The following is a 24,619-nucleotide window of genomic DNA, read 5'->3' as shown; positions in this document are numbered from 1 at the left end:
TTACTCTGCTGTGAGTTTGATGTGTGTGCTGATTACTCTGCTGTGAATTTTCTGCTTGTGCTGATTATTCTGTTTTGAGCTTGCTGTTTGTGCTGAATACTCTGCTGTGAGTTTCCTGCTTGTCCTGATTATTCTGCTGTGAGTTTTCTGCTTGCACTGATTACTCTGCAGTGAGTTTGCTGCTTGCACTGTTTTCTCTGCTGTGAGTTATTGCTTGTGCTGTCTACTATGTTCTGAAGTTTGCTGCTTGTGCTGATTACTCTGCTGTGAGTTTTATGCTTTTGATGATTACTCTGCAGTGAGTCTGATGCTTCTGCTGAATACTCTGCTGTGCATTTCCTGCTTGTGCTGATTGCTCTGCTTTGAGTTTGCTGCTTGTGCTGAATATTCTGTTGTGGATTTGCTGCTTGTGTTAATTACTCTGTTCTTAGTTTGATGCTTGCATTGATTACTCTGATGTAAGTTTCCTGCTTGCACTTATTATTCTGTTGGGAGTTTGTTGCTTCTGCTAAAGACTATGTTGTGAATTTGCTGTTTACTCTAATCTGAATTTCCTGCTTGCACTGATTACTCTCATGTGAGTTCAGTGTTGGTGTTTATTACTCTGCTATGAGTTTGCTGCTTGCGCTGATTAGTCTGCTGTGTATTTTCTGCTTGTGCTGATTACTCTGTTGTGAGTTTGCTGCTTGTGCTTATTACTCTTCTTTGAGTTTACTGCTTGTGCTTATTATTCTGCTGTGAATTTGCTTCCTGAGCTGAATACTCTGCTGTGAGTTTGGTGCTTGTGCTGAATACTCTGCCATGAGTTTGCTGCTTGTGCTGGTTTTTCTGCTGTGAGTTTGCTGCTTGTGCTAAATTCTCTGCTGTGAGTTTGCTGTGTGTTCTGATTACTCTGCTGATAACTTGCTGCATTGGATGATTACTCAGCTGTGAGTTTGATGCTTGTGCTGATTACTCTACTGTGAGTTTGCTGCTTCTGCTGATTACTCTGCTGTGAGTTTGTTGCTTGTGCTCATTATGTGGCTGTGATTTGCTGTGTGTGTGGATTACTTTGATGTGAGTTTGCTACTTATGCAGAATACTCTACTGTGAGTTTGTTGTGTGACTAATTACTCTGCTGTGAGTTTGCTGTGGGTGCTGATTACTCTGCTGTAAGTTTGCTGCTTGTGCTGATTACTCTGTTATGAATTTGCTGCTTGTGCTGATTACTCCGCTGTGAGTTTGGAGCTTCTGATGATTACTCTGCTGTGAGTTGGCTGATTTGCTGATTACTCTGCTGTGAGTTTGCTGCTTGTATTGATTACTTTGCTTTGCGTTTATTGTTTGTGCTTATTATCCTGCTCTTAGTTTGTTGGCTGTGCTGAATACTCTGCCGTGAATTTGCTGCTTGTGCTGAAAACTCTCCTGTGAGTGTTCTGCCTGTGCTGGTTTCTCTATGGTGTGTTTGCTGCTTGTGCTGAATTCTCTGCTGTGAGTTTGCTGATTGTGCTGAATTCTCTGCTGTGAATTTGCTGTGTATTCTGATTACTCTGCTGTTAGTTTGCTGCATGTGGTGATTACTCAGCTGTGTGTTTGATGCTTGTGCTCATTACTCTGCTGTGAGTTTGCTGCTTCTGATGAGTACTCTGCTGTGAGTTTGCTGCTTGTGCTGATTACACGGCTGTGAGTTTGCTGGGTGTGCTGATTACTTGGTGTGAGTTTGCTGCTTGTGCTGAATACTCTGCTGTGAGTTTGTTGTGTGACTAATTACTCTGCTTTGAGTTTACTGTGTGTGTTGATTACTCTGCTGTGGGTGTGCTGCTTTTGCTGATTACTCTGCTGTGTGTTTGCTTTGTATGCTGATTACTATGCTGAGTTTGCTGCTTTTGATGATTATGCTGCTGTGAGTTTGTTGCTTATTTTTAATACTCTGCTGTGAGTTTGCTGCTTCTGCTGAATACTCTGATGTGAGTTTGCTGCTTGTGCTGATTACTCTGCTGTGAGTTTGCTGCTTCTGCTGATTACTCTGCTGTGTGTTTGCTGCTTGCACTTATTACATGGTTGTGAGTTTACTGAATGTGCTGACTACTTTGCTTTGAGTTTTCTGCTTGTGCTGAATAATCTGCTGTGAGTTTGTTGTGTGCTTATTACTGTGCTGTGAGTTTGCTGCTTGTGCTCATTATGTGGCTGTGAGTTTGTGGCTTGTGCTGATTGCTCTGCTTTGAGTTTGCTGCTTGTGCTGAATATTCTGTTGTGAATTTGCTGCTTGTGTTGATTACTCTACTATTAGTTTGCTGCTTGCACTGATTACTCTGATGTAAGTTTCCTGCTTGCTCTTATTACTGTTTTGGGAGTTTGTTGCATCTGCTGAATACTCTGTTGTGAATTTGCTGTTTAATCTACTCTGAATTTCCTGCTTGCATTGATTACTCTCATGTGAGTTCACTGCTGGTGTCTATTACTATTAATTTGCTGTTTGCACTGATTAGTCTGCTATGAGTTTACTGCTTGTGCTGATTAGTCTGCTGGGAGTTTGCTAATTGTGCTGAATACTCTGCTGTGAGTGTGCGGTGTGTGTGCTGATTACTCTGCTGTGATTTTGCTGATTGTGCTGAATAATCTGCTGTAAGTTTGCTGCATTTGCTTATTACTCTGCTGTGAGTTTGCTGCATGTGCTGATTACTCTGATCTGAGTTTTCTGCTTGTGCTGGTTTCACTGTTGTAGGTTTGCTGCTTGTGCTGAATACTCTGCTCTGAATTTGTTGTGTGTGCTGATAACTCTGCTGTGATTTTGCTGCATGTGCTGATTACTCTTCTCTGAGTTTGCGCCGTGCGCTTATTACTGTGCTGTGAATTTGCTGCTTGTGCTGATTACTCTGCTGTGAGTTTGCTGCTTGTGCTGAACACTCTCCTGTGAGTTTGATGTGTGTGCTGATTACGCTGCTGTGAGTTTTCTGCTTCTGCTGAATACTCTGCTGTGAGTTTGCTACTTGCACTGATTACTCTGCTGTGAGTTTGCTGCTTGTGCTGAATACTCTGCTGTGAGTTTGCTGCTTGTGCTGAATATTGTGCTGTGAGTTTGCTACTTGTGCTGATTACTCTGCTGTGAGTTTGTTGCTTGTGTTGATTGCGTGGCTGTGAGTTTGCTGAGTGTGCTGATTTCTATTCTTTGAGTTTGTTGCTTGTGCTGAATACTGTGCTGTGAGTTTGTTGTTTGTGCCAATTACTATGCTGTGTGTTTGTTGATGTGCTGATTACTCTGCTGTGAGTGTGCTGTGTGTGCTGATGACTTTACTGTGAGTTTGCTGATTGTGCTGATTACTCTAGTATGAGTTTGTTGCATGTGCTGATTACTCTGCTGTGAGTTTACTGCTTGTTCTGATTACTCTGCTCTATATTTGCTGCTTGCACTGATTAGTCTACTGTGAGTTTGCTGCCTGTGTTGATTTCTCTTGTCAGTTTGCTGCTTGTCCTGATTACTCATCTGTGAGATTGCTTATTTTGCTGACTACTCTGCTGTGAGTTTTCTGCTTTTGCAGATTACTCTGCTGTGAGTTTGCTACTTGTGCTGAATACTCTGCTGTGATTTTGCTGCTTGTCATGAATACTCTGTTGTGAATTTGCTGTTTCTGTTGATTACTCTCCTTTTAGTTTGCCGCTTGCACAGATTACTCTGCCCTTAGTTTGCTCCTTGTGTTCGTTACTCTGCTGTGTGTTAGGTGTGTGTGCTTACTCTGCTGTGAGTTTGATGTGTGTGCTGATTACTTTGGTGTCAGTTGCCTGCTTGTGCTGATACTCTGCTGCGAGTTTGTATTGACATTTGCTTACTCTGTTGTGAGGTTACTGCTTTTGCTGATTATTCTGCTGTGAACATACTTTTTGTGCTGATTGCTCTTGTGAGTTTGCTGCTTGTGCTGATTACTCTGCTGTGAGTTTGGTGCATGCACTGATTTCTCTGCTGTAAGTTTGCTGCTTGTGCTGATTACTCTGTTGTGAGTTTGCAACTAGTGCTGAATACTCTGCTGTGAGTTTGCTGCTTGTCCTGATTATTCTGCTTTGAGTTTGCTGCTTGAGCTTATTGCTCTGCTCTGAGTTTGCTGCTTGCACTGTTTTCTCTGCTTTGAGTTTGCTGCTTGTGCTGATTACTCTGCTCTGAGTTTGCTGCTTGTGCTGATTACTCTGATCTGAGTTTTCTGCTTGTGCTGGTTTCATTATTGTGGGTTTGCTGCTTGTGCTGAGTACTCTGCTCTGAGTTTTGTTGTGTGTGCTGATAACACTGCTGTGAGTTTGCTGCATGTGCTGATTACTCTCCTCTGAGTTTGCTCTGTGCACTTATTACTGTGCTGTGAATTTGCTGCTTGTGCTGATTACTCTGCTGTGAGTTTGATGCTTGTGTTGAACAATCTCATGTGAGTTTGCTGTGTGTGCTGATTACGCTGCTGTGAGTTTTCTGCTACTGCTGAATACTCTGCTGTGAGTTTGCTACTTGTGCTGATTACTCTGCTGTGAGTTTGCTGCTTGCGCTGAATACTCTGCTGTGAGTTTTCTGCTTGTGCTGAATACTCTGCTGCGAGTTTACTACTTGTGCTGATTACTCTGCTGTGAGTTTGCTGCTTGTGCTGATTGCGTGGCTGTGAGTTTGCTGAGTGTGCTGATTTCTATTCTTTGAGTTTGTTGCTTGTGCTGAATACTGTGCTGTGAGCTTGTTGTTTGTGCCAATTACTATGCTGTGTGTTTGTTTTATGTGCTGATTACTCTGCTGTGAGTTTGCTGCTTGTGCTGATTACTATGCTGTGAATTTGCTGTGTGTGCTGATAACTTTACTGTGAGTTTGCTGCTTGTGCTGAATACTCTGCTATGAGTTTGTTGCATGTGCTGAATACTCTGCTGTGAGTTTACTGCTTGTTCTGATTACTCTGCTCTATATTTGCTGCTTTCACTGATTAGTCTACTGTGAGTTTGCTGCCTGTGTTGATTTCTCTTGTCAGTTTGCTGCTTGTCCTGATTACTCTCGTGTGAGATTGCTTATTTTGCCGAACACTCTGCTTTGAGTTTCCTGCTTTTGCAGATTCCTCTGCTGTGATTTTGCTTCTTGTCATGAATACTCTGTTGTGAATTTGCTGTTTCTGTTGATTACTCTCCTTTTAGTTTGCCGCTTGCACAGATTACTCTGCCCTGAGTTTGCTCCTTGTGTTCATTACTCTGCTGTGTGTTAGCTGTGTGTGCTGATTACTCTGCTGTGAGTTTGATGTGTGTGCTGATTACTTTGGTGTGAGTTGCCTGCTTGTGCTGATACTCTGCTGTGAGTTTGTTGCTTGTGCTGATTACATGGCTGTCAGTTTGCTGGGTGTGCTGCTTACTTTGCTGTGAGTTTATTGCTTGTGCTGAATACTCTGCTGTGAGTTTGTTGTGTGACTAATTTCTCTGCTGTGAGTTTGCTGTGTGTGCTGATTACATTTCTGTGGTTTTGCTGCTTGTGCTGAATAGTCCACTGTGAGTTTGTGCTTGTGTTGATTATTCTGCTGTGAATTTGCTGCTTGTGCTAAATACGCTTTTGTGAATTTGCAGTTTGTGTTCATTACTCTGAGCTTGCTGCTTGTACAGATTACTCTGCTGTGAGTTTGCTGCTTGTGCTGATTACTCTGCTGTGAGTTTGCTGCTTGTGTTGAATTCTCTCCATTTGTTGCTTGTGCTGAATGCTCTGCTGAGGGTTTGTTGTGTGTGCTAATTACTGTGCTGTGTATTTGTTGTATGTGCTGAATGCTTTGCTGTGAGTTTGCTGTTTGTGCTGATTACTTTGCTGTGAGTTTGCTGCTTGTGCTGAATACTCTGCTGTGAGTTTGCTGTGTGTGCTGAATACTCTGCTACGAGTTTACTACTTGTGCTGATTACTCTGCTGTGGGTTTGCTGCTTGTGCTGATTGCATAGCTGTGAGTTTGCTGAGTGTGCTGATTTCTATTCTTTGAGCTTGTTGTTTGTGCTGAATACTGTGCTGTGAGTTTGTTGTTTGTGCCAATTACTATGCTGTGTGTTTGTTGTATGTGCTGATTACTCTGCTGTGAGTTTGCTGCTTATGCTGATTACTATGCTGTGAGTTTTCTGTGTGTGCTGATGACTTTACTGTGAGTTTGCTGCTTGTGCTGAATACTCTGCTGTGAGTTTACTGCTTGTTCTGATTACTCTGCTCTATATTTGCTGCTTTCACTGATTAGTCTACTGTGAGTTTGCTGCCTGTGTTGATTTCTCTTGTCAGTTTGCTGCTTGTCCTGATTACTCTCGTGTGAGATTGATTATTTTGCCGAACACTCTGCTGTGAGTTTCCTGCTTTTACAGATTCCTCTGCTGTGATTTTGCTGCCTGTCATGAATACTCTGTTGTGAATTTGCTGTTTCTGTTGATTACTCTCCTTTTAGTTTGCCGCTTGCACAGATTACTCTGCCCTGAGTTTGCTCCTTGTGTTCGTTACTCTGCTGTGTGTTAGCTGTGTGTGCTGATTACTTTGGTGTGAGTTGTCTGCTTGTGCTGTCACTCTGCTGTGAGTTTGTTGCTTGTGCTGATACTCTGCTGTGAGTTTGTTGCTTGTGCTGATTACTTTGCTGTGAGTTTATTGCTTGTGCTGAATACTCTGCTGTGAGTTTGTTGTATGACTACTTACTCTGCTGTGAGTTTGCTGTATGTGCTGATTACATTTCTGTGGTTTTGCTGCTTGTGCTGAATAGTCCAATGTGAGTTTGTGCTTGTGTTGATTATTCTGCTGTGAATTTGCTGCTTGTGCTAAATGCTCTGCTGTGAGTTTGCTGCTTGTGTTGAATTCTCTCCATTTGTTGCTTCTGCTAAATGCTCTGCTGAGAGTTTGTTGTGTGTGCTAATTACTGTGCTGTGTATTTGTTGTATGTGCTTAATGCTTTGCTGTGAGTTTGCTGCTTGTGCTGATTACTCTGCTGTGAGATGGCTGTCTGTGCTGATTACTTTGCTGTGAGTTTGATGCTTGTGCTTAATACTCTGCCATGAGTTTGTTGCATGTGCTGATTACTCTGTTGTGAATTTGCTGCTTGTGCTGATTACTCTGCTGTGAGTTTGCAGAATGTACTGAACACTCTATTGTGAGTTGTCTGCTTGTGCTGAGTACTCTGTTGTGAATTTGCTGCTTGTGTTGATTACTCTGCTCTATATTTTCCCCTTGCACTGATTACTCTACTGTGGGTTTGCTGCTTATGTTGATTTGTCTGTTGATGTCTTTGTTAGTTTGCTGCTTGTCCTGATTTCTCTGCTGTGAGTTTTTGCTTGTGCTGTTGTGAACTTGCTGCTTGTATTGGTTACTCTGGTCTGAATTTGCAGCTTGCACTTATTACTCTACTCTGAGTTTGCTGCTTGTGTTGATTACCCTGTTGTCAGTTTGCTGCATGTCCTGATTACTCTGCTGTGAGTTTGCTGCTTTTGTTGAAAAGTCTGCTGTGAATTACCTGCTTGTGCTGATTACTCTGGTGTGAGTTTGCTGCATGTGCTTATTACTCTGATCTGAGTTTTCTGCTTGTGCTGGTTTCACTATTGTGGGTTTGCTGCTTGTGCTGAATACTCTGGTCTGAGTTTGTTGTGTGTGCTGATAACTCTGCTGTGAGTTTGCTGCATGTGCTGATTACTCTCCTCTGAGTTTGCTCTGTGCACTTATTACTGTGCTGTGAATTTGCTGCTTGTGCTGATTACTCTGCTGTGAGTTTGCTGCTTGTGCTGAACACTCTCCTGTGAGTTTGCTGTGTGTGCTGATTATGCTGCTGTGAGTTTGCTGCTTGTGCTGAATACTCTGCTGTGAGTTTGCTGCTTGTGCTGAATACTCTGCTGCGAGTTTACTACTTGTGCTGATTACTCTGCTGTGGGTTTGCTGCTTGTGCTGATTGCTTGGCTGTGAGTTTGCTGAATGTGCTGATTTCTATTCTTTGAGCTTGTTTGTGCTGAATACTGTGCTGTGAGTTTGTTGTTTGTGCCAATTACTATGCTGTGTGTTTGTTGTATGTGCTGATTACTCTGCTGTGAGTTTGCTGCTTGTGCTGATTACTATGCTGTGAGTTTGCTGTGTGTGCTGATGACTTTACTGTGAGTTTGCTGCTTGTGCTGAGTACTCTGCTAAGAGTTTGTTGCATGTGCTGAATACTCTGCTGTGAGTTTACTGCTTGTTCTGATTACTCTGCTCTATATTTGCTGCTTTCACTGATTAGTTTACTGTGTGTTTGCTGCCTGTGTTGATTTCTCTTGTCAGTTTGTTGCTTGTCCTGTTTACTCTCCTGTGAGATTGCTTATTTTGCCGAAAACTCTGCTGTGAGTTTCCTGCTTTTGCAGATTCCTCTTCTGTGAGTTTGCTGCTTGTGCTGAATAATATGCTGTGATTTTGCTGTTTGTCATGAATACTCTGTTTTGAATTTGCTGTTTCTGTTGATTACTCTCCTTTTAGTTTGTCGCTTGCACAGATTACTCTGCCCTGAGTTTGCTCCTTGTGTTCGTTACTCTGCTGTGTGTTAGCTGTGTGTGCTGATTACTCTGCTGTGAGTTTGATGTGTGTGCTGATTACTTTGGTGTGAGTTGCCTGCTCGTGTTGATATTCTGCTGCGAGTTTGTATTGACTTTTGCTTACTCTGTTGTGAGGTTGCTACTTTTGCTGATTATTCTGCTGTGAACATGCTGCTTGTGCTGATTGCTCTGTTGTGAGTTTGCTGCTTGTGCTGATTACTCTGCTGTGAGTTTGCTGCTTGTCCTGATTATTCTGCTATGAGTTTGCTGCTTGAGCTGATTGCTCTGCTCTGAGTTTGCTGCTTGCACTGTTTTCTCTGCTTTGAGTTTGCTGCTTGTGCTGATTACTCTGCTCTGAGGTTGCTGTTTGTGCTGATTACTCTGCTGTGGATTTGATGCTTGTGCTGAATACTCTGCTGTGAGTTTGCTGTGTGTGCTAATTACACTGTTGTCAGTTTGCTGCTTGTCCTGATTACTCTGCTCTGAGTTTGCTGCTTTTGCTGAATACTCTGCTGTGAGTTTCCTGCTTGTCCTGGTTACTCTGCTGAGTTTGCTGCTTGTGCTGATTACTGTGTAGTGAGTTTCTGCTTGTGTTGAAAACTCTGTTGTGAATTTGCTGTTTGTATTAACTTCTCTACTCTGAGTTTGATGCTTACACAGATTACTCTGCTGTGAGTTTGCTTAATGTGCTGATTATTCTGCTTTGAGTGTGCTGCTTGTGGTGAATATTCTGTTTTGAATTTGCTACTTGTAGTGAATACTCTGCTATGAGTTTGCAGCTTGTCCTGATAACTCTGCTGTGAGTTTGCTGTGTGTGCTGATTATGCTGCTGTGAGTTTGCTGCTTCTGCTCAATACTCTGCTGTGAGTTTGCTACTTGTTCTGATTACTCTGCTGTGAGTTTGCTGCTTCTGCTCAATACTCTGCTGTGAGTTTGCTGCTTGTGTTGAATTCTCTCCATTGCATTTTCTGCTTGTGCTGATTACGTGGCTGTGAGTTTGCTGAGTGTGCTGATTTCTTTGCATTGAATTTGTTGCTTCTGCTGAATGCTCTGCTGAGTGTTTGTTGTGTGTGCTAATTACTGTGCTATGTGTTTGTTGTATGTGCTGATTGCTTTGCTGTGAGTTTGCTGCTTGTGCTGAATACTCTGCTGTGAGATGGCTGTCTGTGCTGATTACTGTGCTGTGAGTTTGATGCTTGTGCTTAATCCTCTGCCATGAGTTTGTTGTATGTGCTGATTACTCTGGTGTGAGTTTGCTGCTTGTGCTGATTACTCTACTGTGAGTTTTCTGCTTGTGCTGAGTACTCCGTTGTGAATTTGCTGCTTGTGTTGATTAGTTTGCTCTATATTTGCCCCTTGCACTGATTACTCTACTGTGGGTTTGCTGCTTATGTTAATTTGGCTGTTGATTTCATTGTTAGTTTGCTGCTTGTCCTGATTACTCTGCTGTGAGTTTTTGCTTGTGCTGAATACTCTGTTGTGAACTTGCTGCTTGTATTGGTTACTCTGGTCTGAATTTTCAGCTTGCACTTATTACTCTACTCTGAGTTTGCTGCTTGTGTTGATTACCCTGTTGTCAGTTTGCTGCATGTCCTGATTACTCTGCTGTGAGTTTTCTGCTTTTGTTGAATAGTCTGCTGTGAATTACCTGCTTGCGCTGATTACTCTACTGTGAGTTTGCAGAATGTGCTTATTACTCTGCTGTGAGTTTGCTGCATGTGCTGATTACTCTGATCTGAGCTTTCAGCTTGTGCTGGTTTCACTGTTGTGGGTTTGCTGCCTGTGCTGAATACTCTGCTCTGAGTTTGTTGAGTGTGATGTTAACTCTGCTGTGAGTTTGCTGCATGTGCTGATTACTCTCCTCTGCGTTTGCTCCGTGTGCTTATTACTGTGCTGTAAATTTGCTGCTTGTGCTGATTACTCTGCTCTATATTTGCCCCTTGCTCTGATTACTCTACTCTGGGTTTGCTGCTTATGTTGATTTGTCTGTTGATTTCTTTGTTATTTTGCTGCTTGTCCTGATTACTCTGCTGTGAGTTTTTGCTTGTGCTGAATACTCTGTTGTGAACTTGCTGCTTGTATTGGTTACTCTGGTCTGAATTTGCAGCTTGCACTTATTACTCTACTCTGAGTTTGCTGCTTGTGTTGATTACCCTCTTGTAAGTTTGATGCATGTCCTGATTACTCTGATGTGAGTTTGCTGCTTTTGTTGAATAGTCTACTGTGAATTACCTGCTTGTTCTGATTACTTTACAATGAGTTTGCTGCTTATGCTGAATACTCTTTTGTGAATTTGTTGTTTGTGTTGACTGCTCTGAGTTTGCTGCTTGCACATATTACTCTGCTGTGAGGTTGCTTTGCATGCTGCTTACCCTGCTGTGAGTTTGCTGCATGTGCTGGTTACTGGGGTCTGAGTTTACTGCTTGTACTTAGTACTCTGCTGTGAGCTTGCTGCTTGTCCTGATTACTCTGCTGTGAGTTTGCTGCTTTTGCTGAGTACTTTGCTGTGAGTTTCCTGCTTGTGTGATTATTGTGCTGTATGTTTGCTGCTTGTGCTGATTACTCTTTATGAGTTTGCTGCTTGTGCTGAATATTCTGTTGTGAATTTGCTGCTTGTATTGAATACTCTGCTGTGAGTTTTCTGCTTGTACTGATTCCATGGCTGTGAGTTTGCTGAGCAAGCTGATTTATTTGCATTCAGTTTGTAGCTTCTGCTGAATATGCTGCATGAGTTTGTTGTGTGTGCTAATTACTGTGCTTTGTGTTTGTTGTATGTGCTGATTACTTTGCTCTGAGTTTGCTGTTTGTGCTGATTACTCTGCTGTGAGTTTGCTGTTTGTGCTGATTACTCTGCTGTGAGTATGCTGTCTGTGCTGATTACTTTGATGTGAGTTTGCTGCTTGTGCTTAATACTCTGCTGTGAGTTGGTTGTGTGTGCTGATTACTCTGCTGTGAGTTTGCTGCCTGTGCTGATTACTCTGCTGTGAGTTTGCTGCATGTGCTGCTCACTCTGCTGTGAGTTTTCTGCTTGTGTTGAATACTCTGTTGTGAATTTGCTGATTGTGTTGATTGATCTGCTCTATATTTGCCCTGCTGTGGGATTGCTGCTTGTGTTGATTTCTCTGTTGATTTCTTTGTTAGTTTTCTGCTTGTCCTGATTATTCTGCTGTGAGATTGCTGCATGTTATGATTACTTTGCTATGAGTTTGATGCTTTTTCTGAATACTCTGCTGTGAGTTTGCTGTTTGTGCTGATTAAGCTGCTGTGAGTTTGTTGTTTTTGCTGATTACTCTGCAGTGAATTTACTCCTTGTGCTGAATACACTTTTGTGAATAATTTGCATTGTAGTTTGTGTTGATTAGTCTACTCTGAGATTGTCACTTGCACAGATTACTCTGCTGTGTGTTTCCTGCTTGTGCTAATTACTAAGTTGTGAGGTTCCTGCCTGTGCTGATAACTCTGCTGTGAGTATGCTGCTTGTGCTGATTACTCTCCTGTGGATTTGCTGCTTGTGCTGAAAACTCTGTTGTGAGTTTGCTTTGTGTGCTAATTACTCTGTTCATAGTTTCTACTGTTGCTTATTACACTGCTGTGAGTTTTCTTCTTTTGCTGAATACACCACTGTGAGTTTCATTCTTGTGCTGATTACTCTGCTGTGAGTTTGCTGCTTGTACTGATTAGGGGTTGGGAGGGTGGCCTAATGGTGGGGTGTGTGTTGCCAACACACAACAGGCAGGCAGGGTTTGAATCACAGAGATAAATTTTAGGGCTTAAAATGCTCACAAAGGCAGTTAGCTTAGTACCAACCTATGAACCTATGAACCTATGAACTCTGCTGTGAGTTTTTGCTTGTGCTGAATACTCTGTTCTCAACTTGCTGCTTGTGTTGGTTACTCTGCTCTGAATTTGCAGCTTGCACTTATTACTGTGCTCTGAGTTTGCTGCTTGTATAGATTACTCTGTTGTTGTCAGTTTTCTGCATGTCCTGATTGCTCTGCTGTGAGTTTGCTGCTTGTGCTGATTACTTTGCAGTGAGTTTGCTGCTTATGCTGAATAGTCTGTTGTGAATTTGTTGCTTGTGTTGACTACTCTGCTCTGTGTTTGCTGCTTGCACAGATTACTCTGATGTGAGTTTGCTTTGCATGCTGGTTACCCTGCTGTGCATTTGCTGTGTTTGCTGCTTACTGGGCTCTGAGTTTACTGCTTGTAGTGAGTACTCTGCTGTGAGCTTGCTGCTTGTCCTGATTACTCTGATGTGAGTTTGCTGCTTTTGCTGAGTACTCTGTATGAGTTTGCTGCTTGCACTGAATATTCTGCTGTGAATTTGCTGCTTATGCTGAATACTCTGCTGTGAGTGAGTTTGCTGCTTGTACTGATTACGTGGTTTTCAGTTTGCTGCATTTGCTAATTTCTTTGCATTGAGTTTGTAGATTTTGTTGAATACTCTGCTGCAAGTTTGTTGTGTGTGCTAATTACTGTGCTCTGAGTTTGCTGTTTGTGCTGATTACTCTGCTGTGAGTTTGCTGTGTGTGCTGATTACTTTGCTGTGAGTTTGCTGCTTATGCAGAATACTCTGCTGTGAGTTTGTTGCCTGTTCTGATTACTCTGCTGTGAGTTTGCTGCTTGTGCTGATTACTCTGCTGTGAGTTTGCTGCATGTGATAATCACTCTGCTGTGAGTTTGCTGCTTGTGCTGAATACTCTGTTGTGAATTTGCTGCTTGTCTTGATTACTCTGCTTTATGTTTGCTCCTTGCACTGATTACTCTACTGTGGGTTTGCTGCTTCTGTTGATTTCTCTATTGCTTTCTTTGTTAGTTTGCTGCTTGTCCTGATTACTCTGCTGTGAGTTTGCTGTGTATTCTGATTACTCTGCTTTGAGTTTGCTGCTTGTGCTGATTACTCTGCTGTGGATTTGCTGCTTGTGCTGAACACTCTGCTGTGAGTTTGCTGCGTATGCTAATTATACTGTTGTCAGTTTGCTGCTTATCCTGATTACTCTGCTGTGATTTTGCTGCTTTTCTGAATACTCTGCTGTGAGTTTCCTGCTTGTCCTGGTTACTCTGCTGTGAGTTTGCTGCTTGTGCTGATTACCCTGCAGTGAGTTTCTGCTTGTGCTGAATACTCTGTTGTAAATTTGCTGTTTGTGTTTACTCTGCTCTGAGTTTGATGCTTCCACAGATTACTCTGCTGTGAGTCCGCGTAATGTGCTGATTACTCTGCTTTGCATTAGCTACTTGTGGTGACTATTCTGTTTTGAATTTCCTTCTTGTAGTAAATGCTCTGCTGTGAGTTTGCAGGTTGTCCTGATAAGTCTGCTGTGAGTTTGCTGCTTTTGCTGAATACTCTGTTGGGAGTTTTCTGCTTGTGCTGATTACTCTGCTGTGAGTTTGCTGCTTGTCCTGATTATTCTGCTGTGAGTTTGCTGCTTGAGCTGATAACTCTGCTCTGAGTTTGTTGTTTGCACTGTTTTCTCTGCTTTGAGTTTGCTGCTTGTGCTGATTACTATGTTGTGAGTTTGCATTGACTTTTGATTACTCTGTTGTGAGGCTGCTGCTTGTGCTGATTACTCTGCTCTGGACTTGCTGCTTGTGCTGATTGCTCTTTTGTGAGTTTGCTGCTTGTGCTGATTACTCTACTGTGAGTATGGTGCATGTGCTGATTCCTCTGGTGTGAGTGTGCTGCTTGTGCTGATCACTCTGTTGTGAGTTTGCAGCTTGTGCTGAATACTCTGCTGTGAGTTTGCTGCTTGTCCTGATTATTCTGCTGTGAGTTTGCTGCTTGAGCTGATAACTCTGCTCTGAGTTTGTTGTTTGCACTGTTTTCTCTGCTTTGAGTTTGCTGCTTGTGCTGATTACTATGTTGTGAGTTTGCTGCATGTGTTGATGACTCTGCTGTGAGTTTTCTGCTTGTGCTGAATACTCTGCTGCGGATTTGCTGTTTGTGCTGAATACTCTGTTGTGAATTTGCTGCTTGTATTGAATACTCTGCTCTATATTTACCCACTGCATGATTACTCTGATGTGTGTTTGCTGCTTGTGTTGATTTCTCTCTTGATGTTTTTGTTAGTTTGTTGCTTATCCTAATTACTCTGCTGTGAGGTTGCTGTGTATGATTATGTTAGAAGAATATGTATTAATGCATGTGTTTATTGCTTATTAGAAGCTAAAAGGTTTAACACATTTCATTCTATTTTATGTACAGCTCAATTCTGTATGAAATTATAAGATGCTTTTCAAACTGCAGTATGCTTTCTGAAACTGCACGATGCTCTCTGACCTAGTATTTGCTAGCACAGCAAAATTCATGTTTATGCCTTTTGGAAATGTACTGAGAAGCAGGTGATTATCTGCTAGGTCAGGAAAATGAATGAATAGTGAATGAATAGAACAATACTGTTTTCTATAATGTGATTGAATATGAACAATCAGCCCTGTTCATGTTATGAGAACATGCACAGCTGCGGAAAAGAAGAGATACATCAGACAAAAGACTGCTTGAAGAAATTAACTGTAATCTGTACTTGCTTTGTGCTCGAATTAGACATAGTACCTTGAATGGTAACATTGCATAGTAAAAGTTGTATCTGACCGGTGGTCGTCAAGGCCACATTGTTTTTCTTAGGAAGTTTTTTTGTAAACTTGATATGCCAGCAGAAAATCATGGACAAACAGCTGCTGAGAAATAATATTGAAAGAACTTGTGATTTAGTATGTCAGCTTAGTAGGCAATACCTTGTAAGAAATGTATAAAAGTATTTTCACTTCCTGATTCTAGTTAGACAAACTCTGTATTAGCACGTTTTTGTCTCCTTGCTGCAAGATTAAAGTGCCTTAACCTGAACCTGCCGTGTGTTGATCATTTTGAAGTTATTTTTCCTTTGACAGATTGGTCCTTCGAGACGGATCTCTCCCTTCGCCTCAGGTCAGATGGGCCAGGTGGCATGAAACCATATGGGGAAGAAACCACATCAGTTCTTCTGCTTTGAAAGACCTCCGACTGAATTGTCGTTCAAAAGAGGCCAGCCACTTTTCTGATCTGCGACTGGAGGACAAGTCTGTAACGAATCAGAGACGGTCAATCACGGAGGCTCAGGTAAGGTGAGATTTACCTTTTTTTGTTTTAGATCAGGGACTTGATTGAAGATATCTGTCAGGAGATTTGTTTTGTACAAGTCATGGACAGAAAGATTGCAGTGTTGTCGTAGATCAGAGAAACAGAATAGGTAAGACAGGTATTCTAGATAAACTGTAAAACAGAAAATCGTGGTACCACGTGAAAATAAGAAGGGTTACGTAACATTTTTTCTTTAACAAATCAGAACAATATGGGTAATAAGTGCAGAAAAAGTTCCCAGAACCCACCACTAACCGAAGACGCAAAATATATGCAATCACAGCGTGCCGACAATATTAGATACTATACAAAATGGGTTAATAAATATGAATTTGATGGCAAATTAGAAAAATCCTCACTTATTAAACTTGTCAAACAGCTCAAAGCTGATGCAAAAGGTCAGGTAAAATAGCAATGTCAATTGGGGGTTCCTGAGGCACACAGGTGGATTGAGGAAGCAAACCGTAGGGAGCAAAAAAGTAATAATTCAAAAGCTATGTTTCTAGATAAAGAAGACAATTTGGTGATAGCATCAGCCCCTCCACCCCCTCCACTTTCTGCACCAGAATATGAAGCGAGTGGACAAGCTGGTCCACCTCCGCTATACTCGGCTGTTACCGCAAAGCCAAGACCGTATGTTAGAGATCCCATTGAGACTAGGTCTCGAACATGTAACATAAGAGGAGATATTGAGTTATATGAAATAAATAAAAATTCACAAGCTATGAGTGAAGAAGAGATATGTCCACTCATAGAAGTACCAAATCCGCAGGCAGGACAGGCAGGACAGGACCCAACTCTTCTAGTATATAGACCGTGGACACTGGAAGACATCCGGAAAGCCACAGAGGGAATTCCCCATCCGAAAGTTAATTTTAGAAAATTCTTAGAAGACTTACAGGGCATGAGGTTAAGTTATCATTTGAATGGAGAAGAAGTAGAAAAAGTAGTCAGACAGATCGTAGGTCCAGATTGACACATGATCAGTGGCAATTGGAATCCCCGTGATGCAGAGCATAAGCCACTCCCACATAACAATGCAGAATTGGATAACAGAGTGAAAGGTCTAACAGACCGGATCTCTGAGAAATGGAAGCCTAGGGCAGACTGGACTTGCATTAATCAATGCATCCAACAGGAAGGTGAAACTGTTGACAGATATTATGCTAGATTATTAGAGTGTTTTAATAACCATTGTGGAATGCAGGTACCTGAAGATCAAACACATGATTCCCCATATGAGCAGCAATTAAAGAATGCATTTTTGAAAGGCAGTATTTTGCCTATAAGCAGCTTTATTACAAAGGCCATGGTAGACCATCGTACAAGTAGATTATAGTCACTACTTGAATATGCTAGGCATGCCGAAAGGCATTTTAACAGTAAAAAGAAAAAGAAATCCCAAGTATTTGCTGTAGAAGATGGAGCAGAAGTTTATGTAGTACAGTCCGGGAAAAAGGGCAAGAAAAATGCCCAGGGAAACAAACAATCTGATAAACGATCAGAAAAGTTTGAAGAAAGAAAGAAAAGGGGTGAATGTTTTAAATGCGGAAAAAAGGGACATTTAGCAAGGGATTGCAAGCAAAACAAGAAGGCAGCCATGGAAGATAAGGAGGGTGAGGACTGACTATATGATAGTCAAGAATCACTGGAAGGGAATAACCAAGAAAAGACAAATGCAAATGTGATAGAAGGAGTAGAGAATGTGATAGAAGAAATAGAGGAAGTACAAGAAATCACCGATGGTGAAGAAAGTGAAATTTTAGACTTAGCATTATTAAGCCTAGAGCTCTGTTTAGCAGACACAAAACCAGAAGTTACACTCTTGGTAGAGGGGAGGGAAGTTAAATTCCTGTGTGACTCAGGGGCTTCACGTTCCCTGATACATCCTTCCAAACTACCAGAAAATTCAGAATCACTTGATTACATATTAGTGAAAGCAGCTAATGGACAGCTGTATCGGGAGCCACTCTCCCGCAACATAGCAATAACTGACCCTGTTTCAGGGATGACCGAGAAAAGCAAAATTGTTGTTTCTGCAAAATGCCCAGTGAACCTTTTGGGCAGAGATCTTATGCAGATATTTGGCATAGCAGTAGTACCGACTATGCAGGGTATGGAAGCACAGCGACAAATGGATACTTTTGTGGTGCGACTGGAGGGTGAAACATTTTATTGGTACAACCAGGACTTAGTCATGACTGGTCCAGGGGCAGTAACCGAAGAACTGATGAATGTAGCCATCAGTAAGTCCCCCTCCCTTGACACTGATAAGCAGCATTTGTTGCACTGTACTCTGTATTATTGTAGCACACCAGGACCTGATAAGGAATATGAGCAAGAACTGTTTAAAAACCATGCAAACAGATTCGTATTACGTAATCTGTACTGGAACACAGAAGGGAACAGTGTAGTCAGCTGTTTATTGCCCCAGGAATTCTTTGCACTCTATAAATCTAATTGATTACCACATGTTAGTTTAACCAAAGACAAGAATGTGAAATGGGCAGATCTTGGAGAAAAAGTCACAAAGTGGGAGAAACAAACAGAGTTAGAATTGTCAGAACAGGGAGTACAGAAACAGAAGTTAAATTGGATAACACAGACTCACCCAGCTGTACACTTGCGGTCTAGCGAGGACAGCTGATTAACACTCTTACTAGAAGAGGAAGAAAAAGCTTTATGGAGCATACCAGAAACTCTCTAGTCAACAGGGAAATCAGATGTAGGACTAATTCGTACAGCAGGACCAGTTATTATTACGCTAAAATCAGCATTCAGACCTCAAAAGAGACAGTATCCCTTAAGGAAAGATGCAGAAATAGGAATCAAACCTATAATAGCAGCTTTACTTAAGGAAGGAGTACTGATAGAATCTCCCGATTCACCATGTAACACACCCTTATTTCCTGTTAGGAAAGCAAACGGAGAATGGCGTATGTTCCAAGACCTACAAGCTGTAAACGATGCAGTAATACCTAGAGCACCTACGGTGCCAGATCCACATACTCTATTGAATGATTTGAAGCCTCAACAAAAGTATTTCTCTGTGGTAGATATTAGCAATGCGTTCTTTTCGATACCGATACACCCTGACAGCCAACATTGGTTTGCATTCACATTTCAGGGAAAAAGGTATACATACACGCGACTACCACAGGGGTATTGTGAAAGCCCAACAATATTTGCACAGGAGATGGCAAGCAACTTGGCAGGATTTAGCCCACCATGAGGCAGCCAAATTTTACTTTATGTAGATGACATCCTGCTAGCAGCCCCCACCCAACAAGAATGTAAAGAAGATACCATAGCATTACTACAATTTTTAGCCACACAAGGACATAAAGTAAACAAAAACAAATTGCAGCTTTGGAGAAAGCAGGTTAAATACATGGGATATGTAATATCCAAAGAAGGCAGAACATTAGATGAAGATAGAAAAATAGCAATTTTGCAAGCACCCAAACTGACTACCAAGAAGGAAATGATGTCCTTCCTGGGCATGACTAATTTCTGTCAGAGTTGGATTCCAAACTATGCCTTGAAGTCTGCTCCGTTGACCAACTTGATATACAAGAAGCCTATGGCAGCACAAGATTTATTACAATGGACACCAGAAGCAGAATCAGCTTTCTGCAAACTGAAACAACTGATAGCATCCTCATTAGTTTTAGGATTACCAAACTATCATAAACGTTTTTTCCAAACTGTAGATTGCAAACAAGGTTACATGACATCAGTGTTAACACAGCAGCATGGGGATAAGCAATGCCCCATAACTTATTATTCATCACAGCTGGACCCAGTGACATGATCCCTGCTCCACTGTGTACAAGCAATAGTTGCAGCTGCAATGACAGTACAGGCTTCGGCCTCAGTAGTGTTGTCCCACCCTCTCACATTGAGAGTGCCTCACGCAGTCGCAATTATTTTACTGCAAGAAAAAGTAGCATATCTTTCTCCTGCTAGACATCTTTCTTGTATGACAATACTCCTGAGCCAACCTCATATGACAATTGAATGATGTACAACTTTAAACCCATCTACCTTGCTCCTGACCCCTGCGGATGGCACACCACACAGCTGCCTGCAGGAAATTGAGCAAAAGACACTGCCTAGAAAAGATCTAACGGATGTTCCCTTGGATGATGCCGAGGTGACATATTACGTGGACGGCTCATGCAGAAGGGGTCCTACAGGACATAATCTAGCAGGGTATGCAGTAGTTTCTGATACTGAGATTTTAGAAGCAAAGTCTTTACCACACAACTTATCTGCACAAGCAGCAGAATTGATTGCTTTGACAAGGGCATGTACCTTGGCAAAGGATAAATGTGTGAACATTTTTGCTGACAGCCAGTATGCTTTTTCTACTGTACATGTTTTTGCACAACAGTGGAAAAATAGAGGAATGATAACATCTACTGGTAAACCGATTAATCATGCGCAATTTATTTTAGATTTGTTAGAATCTATTCAGTTACCTCAGAAAGTAGCTATTTGTAAATGTGTAGCTCATACCAAGGAACAGGAAAGGATTTCAAAGGGTAATGCGAGAGCTGATATAGCTGCAAAACAGGCAGCTTCAGCTTCAGAAGTATTTCTTTTGAGTGAGGAATTACAACCTTCTGAGATTTTAGATTTAGAAATGTTAAAAACAATGTAGACACATACTAAAAATGTAGAAAAACAGAAATGGATAAGACGAGGAGCAATTCTTGAGAAAGGGCTGTACATCTCCAAAGAAAGAAAACCAATTTTGCCGTCTAACTTGTTTAGATATGCAGCTTTGTTGAGCCATGGGCAGTGCCATGTCTCAACAGGGGGGATGGTACAGTTAGTGAACCGTGTGTTTACTGCATATGGATTTACAAACTACACAAAAAAAATTTGTGCAGCATGCCATGTTTGTAACAGGCATCATGCACAAGGGGCATTAAAGCCTAAGCAAGGGAGTTTCCCAACACCACCATACCCATTCCATACTATCTGTATGGATTTCATAGAACTAAACAAATGTGAAAATAAGAAATACTGTCTTGTCATTATAGATATGTTTTCCAAATGGGTAGAAGCTTTTCTGACCAAAAATCCAGATGCAGTTACTGTTGCAAAAGTCCTTGTTAAAGAAATTATTCCTAGATTTGGCATACCGGAAAAGATCTAAAGTGACAATGGCACACACTTTGTAAATCAAACCATACAACAGTTGAGCTGATATTTTGGAATTTCCTTAAAGAACCATTGTGCATACCTCCCCCAATCCGCAGGATTAGTAGAGAGGCATAATGGGGTTTTGAAAAACAAACTTAGAAAATTGATTAGTGAGACACAGAAGAACTGGGTGCACTGCCTGCCTCTGGCACTGTTGAGCATGAGAACTGTTCCAAATGCAAAGGGGTTAACTCCTTTTGAAATACTGTTTAGGAGGGCATATTATATACCTCAGTGGAAACCTCTCATGCCTGCAGACCAGGAGGCTGACAGTTCACTTGCAGAATACATGAGATGACTTCTAAGTAATAAACAACTTCTGCAGTTGAATTCTGTTTCAGATAAAGAACAAACCAGACCGTCGAAAGCAGCAGTAGTCCCAGGCACGTGGGTCTGGGTGAAAGTTATCAAGAAAAGAAACTGGACCACACTGAAGTGGGAAGGGTCATACCAAGTGCTACTGTCAACACCCACCGCAGTCAAGATCGCAGAGCGAGCATCCTGGATCCATCTGACACACTGTAAATTGGTTAAAAACTTTGAACTGGACAAAAAACGTGTTACTGTTACACAAGAACAAAATGACCAGATACGGAGCAAATAGAAATGCTGAACAACCTCAGAAGTATTGCATGATCATTCTGTTAGCCATACTGATAACATTAGTCTTTTTGTTGTGGCCTTTCCTGTTTCCAGCCACACGAGCTGAACTGAATAAACGTGAATCATTCATAGACTGGCATCCGAACTTTAACACTTACCAAGCAATTAAATATGTGTATGCTGAAACTTTTAATGTTTTCGAATTGCTGGATCTGCACAGTTATACCAACAGCATACAGGGGATTACTAATGACTGCTGCCCCCCTAGGGGTCAATGAGACCTGGGAAAATTTGCTTTTTGATACAACTGTAAAATCACAAGACAAAATAGCATTGTACCTGCCTGTTACACAAAAGGGAATTGTATGTTTTTACAAAAATGATACTGTTCAGGAAGGTTGGAGTAATTGTAATGTGACTATTCCTTACAAATGTTATACCAAAGCCAATAATGCAGGTTATATCTGTGATACAAACTATGACTCATATCTCGAGTCGATTTATAAGACTATTGATGAAATACAGCATAATCCTGTTCTTTTAAAACAACTATCTATTATTGATAAGAAAATGTTTCATGCAGGGCAAGTGTATATTAATACTAAAGTAGAGAATTGTTATTTTGTTTGTGGGAAAAAGGCATACAAATGGTTACCTGAGAACTGGTCCAGCAGTTGTTTTTTTGGGTTACCTGGTTCCGGCCATATGACACACTGCAGTTTTGCCTCAGGGAAGATTTCGAAATGTCAGAGAGGTCACCAAGAAAACCGGAAATCCAATCAGAAGGCCTGAAAATCCAGTGGGACGAATCGAGGCAGGCTGGAGAAACCATAATTCCGTAAAAAACAAAGACAAACTGACACACATGGACTTGAGTGACACTATTATATCTTGGGCAGGTATAGCCCCTGCATATGGCACAATGAAATAGATTTGGGAGCTGAGAAAGCTGTCCAAACTTCTTGAAGTAATGAGTAATGCAACTTTTTCTGCTCTCGAGTTAATGACTGATGAACTGAATGCTATGAGAACTGTGGTGCTTCAAAACCGCATGGCTCTTGACTTCACCCAAGCGGCGAAATGTGGTACGTGCACTTTAATAAAAGGGGAGTGCTGTTTGTACATTCCTGACAATCAGCATGAGATAAACGACCATCTTGAGGTGATTCAGCAAGTGTCGACCATGACCAAACCAGGCCCAAACCCACTGACGGACTTTTTCCAGAATTTGTTTGGGGGGTGGGGTAGCATCCTAATGAACGTCCTGATTGCCATTTGTGTGAGATTACTCCTATTAGGAGTGTGTGTTTGTTGTGGTATTCCCTGCATGAAAAGATTGATCAAAGATTTTATAGACATGTAATTTTCTGAGACTTTCTATCAAAGTACTGAAATTGAAGAACTGTTGAAAAATGAAACACTTTCATAAGTTTTAAACTGAATGACTCTCTTAACTGCAAATTCTGAGTAGAAAGAGGTTAGGAGAAGAAACAATTGTTTATGCTTCTGAAAATAGAATAAAAAGTATTAACAAGGGGGAAAAGTTAGAAGAATATGTATTAATGTATATGTTTAGTGCTTATTAGAAGCTAAAAGGGTTAACACATTTCATTCTATTTTATGTACAGCTCAATTCTGTATGAAATTATAAGATGCTTTTCAAACTGCAGTATGCTTTCTGAAACTGCAAGATGCTCTCTGACCTAGTATTTGCTAGCACAGCAAAATTCATGTTTATGCCTTTTGGAAATGTACTGAGAAGCAGGTGATTATTTGCTAGGTCAGGAAAATGAATGAATAGTGAATGAATAGAACAATACTGTTTTCTATAATGTGATTGAATATGAACAATCAGCCCTGTTCGTGTTATGAGAACATGCACAACTGTGGAAAAGAAGAGATACATCAGTCAAAAGACTGCTTGAAGAAATGAACTGTAATCTGTACTTGCTTTGTGCTTGAATGAGCCATAGTACCTTGAATGGTAACATATATTAATATTTTAGGAAAGTTGTTTACACTATTAGATTAGTTAAGTTAAAGCATATTCCCTGAAAAAACAGTATTTTTAAATGGCTTAATTTATAAACTTCACCACATTTTATGTATAAAACTTTTTAGATTGTGTTGGTTCTTTAAACTGGGTGGTATGTTTTAATTAGTTAATTGGGTAATTTGAGGATTATCCACTTAGGGTATGTGCTATATAAGACAGTTTACTGCTGTATGTGTTTGTATTCTGACGAAGTCTTACTTTGATGAAAAATGTTGAGCAGTGTTGTGGCGTTTTAATAAAGCTGTTTTTTTCAACTGGATTTACCTTATTGTGAGCTGATTCAACTTTACCATTTGCTTTGGTGGTTTCTGCTTTGGATCTACATTCGTTTTTGTGGCTTGTAATAAGCGTTCTTGTTTTTTGAGTTGGTAACTATGGAGGTTGGTCCAGGCCGTTCTACTTCGGATGGTAACCTGACCGGTGCAATTTCGGTCACCGGGGAACTAACCCAGCTCACGGGTCAATTAACACAAATGGTGCAACTTCTTACCCCTATTGGGCAAGAACTAAAGACTATAATTTCTGAACAAAAGGAGGTCTTGAAAGCGGTTTCGACGAGAATGGGAAATTCCGATGCTATTCCCCCTGTAGCTTCCAATCGACATGGTATGGTCCGGAAACAAGTTGAACAGGGTGTTAGTGCTACCACCTTCAACGGAAGTGCGGAACTTTTGAACACACTGTCCGTTTTCCGTGAAGACGGTGGGGAAGCGTCTATTCCATGTCATCAGCCCATTTTAACCACCCAGGCAGCCTTGGACCATTTATCGTTTTCAGACTGGGTTAACGCAAAACCGGACGTTGTTTTTTCAGGGAACACTAGGACTTGTTCGACCGAAAGCATTTCCTATGACGAAAACTTACATATTCTTGAGGACATTTTACACAGGTACAAAAACCTTGTACTAGATAACATGTATTTATCTGAATGTGTTAAAAGGTGTATTGTACCGAAGGGGTTAAGGGTACATAAGTACCCAAATCACGTCACTTGTGGTAGTGATTTTCATAGGGATTTAGTAAAAGCCTTTGATAGGTGTGGGCTTGATATAGTTCGGGCTATTATGAAAAGAAATGAAAATGAAATTCAAAGTTTAACCCATGAGATATTTAAATGTAATGAAAGAATTACTAGTGACCTATTGTTTGCA

Source organism: Protopterus annectens, chromosome 12.part0, assembly GCF_019279795.1.
Source record: "Protopterus annectens isolate FY-2018-M chromosome 12.part0, PAN1.0, whole genome shotgun sequence".
Taxonomy (NCBI): domain Eukaryota; kingdom Metazoa; phylum Chordata; order Ceratodontiformes; family Protopteridae; genus Protopterus; species Protopterus annectens.
This window is presented reverse-complemented; position numbering follows the sequence as displayed.